This window comes from Vicugna pacos, chromosome 5, assembly GCF_048564905.1.
Source record: "Vicugna pacos chromosome 5, VicPac4, whole genome shotgun sequence".
Taxonomy (NCBI): domain Eukaryota; kingdom Metazoa; phylum Chordata; class Mammalia; order Artiodactyla; family Camelidae; genus Vicugna; species Vicugna pacos.
This window is the reverse complement of record NC_132991.1, coordinates 80,782,526-80,792,259: the sequence shown is the minus strand read 5'-3', so window position 1 is coordinate 80,792,259 and position 9,734 is coordinate 80,782,526. Positions and strand designations below refer to the sequence as shown.

Genomic DNA, 9,734 nt, shown 5'->3' with positions numbered 1-9,734 from the left:
TCTCTTTTATGGATTTTTTTATGGTTTTGTATGTATATGTATTTTATTGAAGTATACTCAGCTTACAATGTTGTGTCAGTTTCTGGTGTACAGCATAATGCTTCAGTCATACATGAACATACATATATTTGTTTTCATATTCTTCTTCACCATAAGTTACTACAAGATATCGAATATAGTTCCCTACACTACACAGCATGAACTTGTTGTTTATCTATTCTATATATATATAAGTTAGTATCTGCAAATCTCTAACTCCCAATTTATACCCTCCCACCCCAACCCCTGCCCCAGGTAACCACAAGTTTGTTCTCTATGTCTGAGCATCTGTTTCTGTTTTGCAAATAAGTTCATTTGCCTTTTTTTTTTTAGATTCCACATATAAATGATATCATATGGTATTTTTCTTTCTCTTTCTGGCTTATTTCACTTAGAATGATAATCTTCAGGTCTATCCATGTTGCTGCAAATGGTATTATTTTATTCTTTTTTAAGGCTAAGTAATATTCCATTGTATAAATATACCACAAGTTTTTTATCCAGTCATCTGTCCATGGACATTTAGGTTGTTTCCATGTCTTGGCTATTGTAAACAGTGCTGCTATGAACACTGGGGTGCATGTATTTTTTTGAATTAAGTTTCCCTCTGCATATATGCCCAAGGGTGGGATTGCTGGATCATATGGCAAATCTATTTTTAGTCTTTTGAGGAATCTTCATACTGTTTTCCATAAGGTGCACCAAATTGCATTCCCACCAGCAGTGTAGGAGGGTTCCCTTTTCTCCATGCTCTCTCCAGCTTTTTTATCATTTGTGGACTTTTGAATGATGACCATTCTTATAGGCACATCCTGGGACCCTGACTGACACAAGTGTCACCAGAATGGAGGCTCCTTTGCAAAGCTGGTGTGGCGTTCAGAGCCTTCCTTTGACCCCAAGCCCCTCCCCAGTGTCATCTTCCCCCATGTCTGTTCACTCCAAAAGACATGCGAGGCCCCACACACAAAGCCCTCAGCAATGGCGCCCCACCCGCAGGCTGGGCAGTAACACCCCCACACCAACACGTCCACTTACTCTCTCCGGATGTCAGCAACCCCACTCCCTGTTCATGTGACTCAACAAGAACAGAAGTGTAAAACTCATCTAAGCTGGGAGCCACAGCCCATGATAGCTCTGCCCTATTTCATCATATTTCATCATAGTCCCCACCTTCCATTCTAGAATCTTCTATCTTCCATCTCCTCAACCAATCAAGCGGTTTCAGTTTGTTTATCGCTGGTGTTTTTTAATCCAAGACTCCCAAGTCCCCTTCCTCCCCTGCAGTCCTATTTGCAGCCAAGTAGCGCAGTATCTAGGAAGGTACGACTGTCCACTGGAGGGACCACTTTGCTTTGTTTTCCTATGTCTGCTCGAGCATATTTGAGCAGGTGTGGTGTTTTGGTTGCGTTTTGTTATGTTTTGTTTCTAGATTTTTTTAAGACTCTCCGAAGGCTGTGATTTATTTTTTCCTAAAAAATAAATAAATCCCACAGGGAAAGTAAAGAATGATATAGGTTTCAGTAAAAATGATGCTTGCTTCTTCTCTTCTGGATTTTCATAGATTGTGTTAAAAATCTGTCTTTTCAGCCTGCCACCGTGTCTGCCGCAAAAATAATGAAAAGCAATGAAAAATGGAAATGAGCAACATGACAAAATCGGTCCCCCTGAGGCTCCAGCTGAAAAGAGCAACATGGAACAAACAGAACCAAGGCTGGGGCAGTATCAGCCATAGTCAGCATCGATGAGGTGTCAAAATATTAGAATTAATAAGCTCAGGACAGTCACCCAGGTAGCAGCCACGTAGTCCAAGTACACAGGAACGGACTCACAAAGGGGAGGCCTGCAGTCAGATGATGGATTCTGGAATTCTAAAGGCAGCAGACAAAAAGCAAGGTAACAAACCAACCAAAAGGCAAACTGCACACATATGTACTCAGGAAGTTAATACCAGGAAATGGGCTTTTTGAAAACCAACACATGTTCCTAGCTTGGTCCAGCCAAAGAAAGCTCATGAAATTTACCATAGGTGACAAAAGAAAAAAGGAGGAAGAATCATTGCCTTGTCTCCTACCACCTGGGCAACTCACAGTCTGACACCCCCACTGCCACCACGGTCTGCGGAAGGTTCCACAGAAAGCCCTGCTCTCTGTAGAGGTCTAATGCAAAATGCAACAGCTCATAATGACATCAGCCTAATAATGCACACCTCTCACCACAGAGGAGGCTGACCCTGATCCTGGCCTACTGGGTTCCTCAAAGCTGGATCCTAAGTGCCCACGCAAACTTTGTGTGCCATCACATGCTACGTGCGGGTGACTTTTCCCAGGAAAGAATACTGTGCATTTCTTACCAGGTAAATGGCAATCTTTTCTGGGGCAGGTTCTATGCATTATGTGGAGCCCCTGGGCGCCTCCATCCCTGTTGATATCACTGCACGTGGCACTGGGAAAGGCACAGGTTTACAATGTCAACCCTCTTGAAGGTAGTTGTATCTCAGTAGAACCGGAAAAACTAAAAGAGTCAAAGGAATGGCATCTCTAGTGGCAGAAAGACCATCAGTTGGGCTAATGCTTTGGAGAGATTTCCCCTGTCCACTCCTCTCTGCCTCCTCGTTGATGTGGCTCCCGAGCTAGCCCTGGTCCTAGGCTACCTGAAACTATTTTTTTCTCTCTTTCAAGCCCAGGAAAGGTAGGCAATGAGTTGCCCTTCTTCATACAGGGGAAACAAGGAGCCCTCCCCCAGACCATCTTCCGACCTTCTCTGAGCCTCTCTGTGGCCTGGTACAGACTGCCTCAAGATCATCTCCTCCATTTGGGTTAAGGCTGCCTGCCTCATGCCTCAAAATTACCAAAACACACAATGAACAGAAGGACTTGGAAGGGCAGGGCTGACAGGACCCATTTCTTAGAAGCATCAACCATCGCTTACAGCTCAGTAGTTGGTAAAGTAGCACTTATGCCAATTATCTGCCCATACCCTAGGAGTTCCTGACAGCAGAGATCAAATAAATGTTTAAGGTCAGTTAGAGCAAATAGAAACTCAGTGAATGGTGGCTTTGTGAGAGCTTAATCCCAACCCCTAAGGTCAACTCCCAGGATCCCCTCCAATGCTGTCACAGGGTCATTTATGGAGTCTCCCATGATCAGCCTATGACAACACCTGCATCAGTCTCAAATCAGCCCTGGTTCTGGTCTTTCTCCAGGAAGGGGGTCCACCAGGATGGCTGCGCCCTGGCCAATGCAGGTTGTGTCCCCATCCTTGCCAACCCGATTCCTCTGTGGTGCCTTCTTTACCACCATGCAACCCCTGGGCTTCAGAATCAATTTTTAAAGATACTCCCTCATCTCTCTGCATTGGGAATGAGAGATCCACCTCTAAAATGTGTGAGATCTGTCACAGGGGCCTCAGCTGGGAACTTAGGTCCTGCACACAGTCACCAACTTGGGTTTATTTGTTTGTTGAGGGGTTTGATGTTAAAAAGCATTAATTTGTTAAATGCAAACAAGTGAAATTGCTACAATCTTTATAACTCGGACTTGGCTTTACTTCAGTTGCTAGTAGATCAGAATGCTCATAACCGGAAGTTATGATCTTTCTGAAGAGCCTATTTTCCTAACTGAACCTGCAGAGCAACCCACGTCTGCCATGTTCACAGCCTCACAGTACCTGGCTGGCGGCAGGGGGTCAGTGAATACCCCTCAATTCAACATCTCTCAGATGGCAATCAAATCCTCATTATTTCTATCTCAGGTACCAGCTAGCAAGTTCTTTCTTCATTAATTCACTCCAACACCCTCAATCCTAAATGATCTCTCCTCTTCTTAGGGAAAAGCTACTTTCATTCACCTCCCCCATCCTCACCCCCTAATCAACACACACCACGGCTTTTTCCCACCTGCTCACATGATAACCTTCTCTGCCAACCATGCAAAGGCACCACGGCAAAATAGCAATTTTTCAAATGTGTCAGAGGATGAAAAACATAAAAAGCCCACATGGCAGAATATAACCCACATTTAAGTGATGAATGCTTTTCAGATACAAGGTAAATTCAAAAACTATCTTTTTACCTAAAGAAGAGGGATTGCCTACAAATCCACAAATCCTTGCCAATTTACCAAGTGTGATAGCTTGTCTTCAAGGCCATGGTCAATCTCTCCCCTCCTTCAATCAGAAAGTGGAGTCTAAACCTCTACTCCCTTCAGTCTGGGCAATTCTGAGCAGTTGAATAAGGTAAATGTGAGATCCTATTGGTTCTGAGTACGGCCTTTACAAAGACTGGCAGTTTCTGCTTTCTCCCTCTTAGAGCCCTGAGTCCCTGTGCAGGAAGACCAGCTGATGCTGCTGGAGAGAGAGGCAATGTGGGAACAACATTAATGTACCAGATCTGTGAGTCAATAATCTACCTTGGATGCCCCAGCCCCCAAGCATTCAAGTCATCCCATCTGAGCCTCAAACATCCTGGAGCAGAGAGAAGCTGGGTCGCCTGCGCCCTGTCCAAATTTCTGCCCCACAAATACACACATGAAAAAAAAAAAAAAGACTGATGTTGTAAGTCACTGAGTTTTGCAGTGTTTTGTTATGCAGCTGTAGGTAACAAGACACCAAGAAAGCATCCATGTCAATGAAAGATTTCAATTTTTGAGTTAGAAATTGTATTTATATGCAAATAACAAAAACCAGGAAACACTGGTTTAAACATATTAGGGTTTTATTTTCTCTCATATAACAAGAAGGTAAGGCCTCCCAGCAGTATTCTGGCAGCTCAGAGCCCAGGTCTCTGCAAATCTCTTGGTCTTTCCCACACGCAACTGGAATGTCTGATCCAGCTCCAGTGACCAGCATTCCAGGCATCAGGGAGGAAGAAGAGATGTGCCTTTATCACAAAACCAAAACTTAACTAGAACTCCCCAGCAGGGATCTCTGTTTATATCTCATTGGCTAGATCCATGTTGCGTGGCTACCCCATATAAGGGAGACTGAGAAGTACAGGTCTTTAACTAGCAATGGCCACCCTGAACAAAACTGGGTCCTGGTTAGTAAGGGGAAAGAGGAAAGAATAACATTGGAGAGGCAACTAGATGCTTACACCAAGTCAATAAGAAATTCAGTTACTTTAGCCAAAGTCCGGAAGCAGAGCAGGCTTCTGGGTCGATCCCATGATGTTATCAAAGACCCAGAAATGTCCCATCTCTCCACTCTACTATTCATAGCATTGGCTTCAGTCTAAGGCCAGCTCTCTTCCACTTTGCAGGAGGGACGCCAATACAATTGGGCTATATGCCTCTTTGTTCACATCCAGCAAGAGTTTCTGGTTTCTTGTCCATCTCTCTCAAGAGCAAGGAAGCAAGGGGCCACTTTTAAGCACAGACACTAAACTGCACTTGATACGCATTGAATACCTTTCCCTGTTCCAGAGCCAACAAGAATCTCATTGTCAACGAGGGCTTTCATTCACAACTTTGGGGGAGGCTGAGTGAGGGCTCTGCAGCCAGTCTGCCTGGATTTATATCCATCCTCTCACTTTTCCTGGTGTGTATCCTTCAGCAAGTTACTTAGCCTCTCTAAGCCCGTTTCCTTGTGTGTAGAAATGGGTAAACTTATAGTATTTACTGGCACAGGCATTTTATTTAATGTAAAGAATAAATAAGAAAATACATGCAAAGTACTTAGCATGGTGCCTAGAAACTAGCTAGCAGTAACTAGATGTTGGCAATGATGACTATGCGGAACAGTTTCACATAGACCCTGTGCGAGTTTTGCAAACACAGAAGTAAATGTAAATCAATGATGCACAACCCCTCCCATCTCCTCTCTTTGCAGTTTTAATGAGATCAACTTCCATGCCTGGGAATATCCAAAATATTTGTTTACACAAGTCCCTCTTCAGAAATGACCTATTCCAGCCCTCATGCCACTGCAGGTAAACTTGACATTCAAGCCACTCATCTAACACACGGACTTATCTGAAAAGATATCTGCAAATCTACTACTAAACAATCCAATGAAGGACCCCATAATTAATCCAATTCAGTGATTATCACATCTCTGCTAAACATATCATTAAACAGCTGAAACAGTGCTTTCAGTTTTTTTCCCACAATTTATTTCAACAAGAATCTAAACACCTAATAACCAAATCAGATTATCCTTGCAATAATCCTATCATTGTACCATATTCAGCACTTACAGTTACCCCACAAAGTAAATCTACAATTTTTCAGTTTGACGGAACAATACAGACAGAATATAAAACACATTCTGTAACAAAATCCATCTGCTGAAGATTATTAATAACAGTTGACATTGCTTAATTTACTAGCTCCAGGCACCACGCTAAATGCTAACTTTTTAGAGTTACTACTATTATCCCCATTTTACAGATGAGGAAACTGAGGATCAAAGAAGTTAAATGACTTAGTCATGGTCAGAGTTCCTAAGCAGCAGAATCAGGATTTGAAAATCCAGGTCTGTTCTGACTCCCAGAGCACAAGCCCTCAAATAACAAACGTACTAAGATATGATGCCACTTCTTTAGAGAAAATTTTGACAGATCCTGAAATTTTATACCTGACTAGAGAACATAGTAGGTATGAAAATCACAGGTTTTGGAGTCCAACTTGAATCTGAATTGACTCTGCATTTAGTCTTTGTTAGTTACATGACCTTGATCAACTTAGGCAGACTTTCTGAGCCTCAGTTTCCCCATCTCAAAGGCTGAGAACAGGATAAAGCAAGTACAAATGTGCTAGAATGCTCTAACATCCACCGCAACAATATTGGTCCTCAGCAAGCATTAGCTCCCCTTTCCCCTGCTTCCTTTCTTCTTCCTGTCTAAAATGCGTACTCTCCTTTGCGGAAAATCAGTCATTAAAGCAAGAGTTAGTACTGTTTCAGGCCTTTGTCACCTTCTAAAGATACACAGTACTCAAAATGTTGTTGAAATAACAAATGTTGATAAACAGTACATGTTTATCCAAATCAATGCATTTTTTCTAAAAAAATGCCTTATTAAGGACTCTCACTCTAATTACTCAATAGTTAAATCCAGCATCAGACTTCAGTCATGTCCAGTATCTGCAGTGCCTTCCCCCAGGGTTACACCGGTCCCAAAGCCAGGCTCAGCGCCCTCTTAGCCATGCACCTTTAATAATGGAACTAGGAGGAAATTCTCCTGGGACAATAGCCCCCGAAGTGCCTGGGAATACAAATGGGAGATGTAATCGCCCAACTCAGGAACAAGCCAGTTAGAGTGAACATTTGGTCACTCTTTGAACCCTCCTTCACTGCTGAACACCTCTTCCATGTCAGAGGAATTCCCCACCTTTTGCACGCCCGTCTCCCACTGTAGAAGTCAGATACGTTCTGAGTCAGGTTATTACAAAAGGCCACAATAATCCTCTCATCCCTGTTGCCCTTCCCTTTGCAATGTGGCTTTGCTGCTCTCCCCCTCAGGAACTGGGATCTATCTCCCGACCCCTTGAGTCTGGGTGTAAGTGGTGTTTTGGTGCTTTGAGCCTGTGCTTTGAGACACTGTGACTTCCATGATCACCTTCTTGGAACTCTTGCTGCCCTGAGAGGAACCCTAGGCTATTTTTCTTGATGATGAAACATCAGTCAGAAGAAAGGGATGCCCAGCCAACAAGACCAACCAACAGTCATTTACAGAAGACCATCGTAGACCATCCAGGCTGATCTGAATGTCCAGATGGTACAGTCACATGAGTGACAGCAGGCGAAAGCAATTAAAAAACTGTCTAGTTCAGCCCAGCCCAATCTGCTAGTTATACAATCATAAGCAAAGAAAATAGTTGTTTTAAGCCACTAAGTGTTTGAGAGAGTTTCTTACACAGCAATAAATAGCTGAAACACTTATTTGCCAGCATTCCTTCAGCTGGAAGGAAAACATAGGTCCTAGCATCCACCAATGAGACGTACACACTCACTGCAAGCTTTGAGCAGAAGTTAATGGCTTGACTTTTGCACAGCAAAGGAAACTACAAACAAAATGATAAGACAACATACAGAATAGAAGAAAATATTTGCAAATGATGCAACTGACAAGGGCTTAATTTCCAGAATACATAAACAGCTCATACAACTCAATAACAAAAAAACAAACAACCCATTTCAAAAATGGGCAGAAGACCTAAACAAACATTTCTCCAATGAAGACATACAAATGACCAATAGACACATAAAAAATGCTCAATATTATTAATTATCAGAGAAATGCAAATCAAAACTACAATGAGGTATCACTTCACATCAGTCAGAATGGCCATCAATATAAAGTCTACAAATGATAAATGCTAGAGAAAGTGTAGAGAAAAGGGAACCCTCCTACTCTGTTGGTGAGAATGTAGTTTGGTGCAGCCCTTATGAAAAACAGTATGGAAATTCCTCAAAAAACCAAGAATAGACTTATCATATGATCCAGCAATCCTACTCCTGGGCATATATCCAGAGGGAACTCTAATTCGAAAAGATACATGCACCACAATGTTCATTGCAGCACTATTTGCAATAGCCAAGACATGGAAACAACCTAAATGTCCATCAGCAGATGGCTGGATAAAGAAGTTGTGGCATATTTGTACAATGTAACATCAATGGAATACTACTCGGCAATAAAAAAGAATAAAATAATGCCATTTGCAGCAACATGGATGGACCTGGAGATCATCATTCTAAGTGAAGTAAGCCAGAAAGAGACAAAAAAAAATCATGTATCACTCATATGTGGAATCTAAAAGAAAAGAAAAAAAGAGGACACTAATGAACTCATCTACAAAATAGAAACAGACTCGCAGACATAATAAACAATCTTATGGTTACCAGGGGAAAGGAAGTGGGAAAGGATAAATTTGGGAGTCTGAAATTTGCAAATGATAACCACTATACATGAAAATAGATTTAAAAAATTTCTTCTGTATAACACAGGGAACTATATTCAATATCTTGTAATATCCTTTAACAAAAAAGAATATGAAAATGAATTTATGTATATATATGTATGACTGGGACATTATGCTGTACACCAGAAACTGACACATCATAACTGACTATACTTCAATTAAAATAAATAAATAAACAAATAAAATATGTAAGTTAGAAATGATAAAAAAAAGAAAGAAAAGATACATGCCCACCAATGTTCATAGTAGCACTATTTACAAAACATGGAAGCAATCTAAATGTCCATTGACAGATGACTGGATACAGAAGATGTGATATATATAGATATAGATATAGATATAGATATAGATATAGATAGATACACACACACACACACACACACACGCACGCACAATGGAATACTACTTAGCCATAAAAAAGAAAAAATAATGCCACTGCAGCAACATGGATGGACCTGGAGACTGTAATACTAGGTGAAGTAACTCAGAAGATGAAAGAAAAATACCATACAATATCACATATATGTGGAATCTTAAAAATGACACAAATGAATTTATTTACAAAACAGACACACAGACATAGAAAACAAACTTATGTTTACTGGGAGGAAAGGGATAGGGGATGGAGGGATAAACTGGGAGCTCAGGATTTGCAGATACTAACTACTATATGTAAAACAGATAAACAAGAGGTCCTATATATAGCACAGGGAACTATATTCAATAATTTGCAATAGCCTATAATGAAAAAGAATATATATGTATTATTATATATTA

At 41.3% G+C, this 9,734-nt stretch overlaps 1 long non-coding RNA gene across 2 annotated transcripts; it reads left to right on the top strand.

Moving 5' to 3' along the window:
* Window positions 1-1,270: 1,270 nt before the first annotated feature.
* Window positions 1,271-4,568, top strand: LOC140696481 (uncharacterized). Of its 2 annotated transcripts, XR_012072898.1 has the most exons (4): window positions 1,271-1,359; window positions 1,627-1,932; window positions 2,258-2,392; window positions 4,346-4,568. It is a non-coding gene; the product is annotated as an uncharacterized lncRNA (long non-coding RNA). The 2 variants fall into 2 exon arrangements; XR_012072897.1 differs by having other exon boundaries at window positions 1,627-2,392.
* Window positions 4,569-9,734: the final 5,166 nt, after the last annotated feature.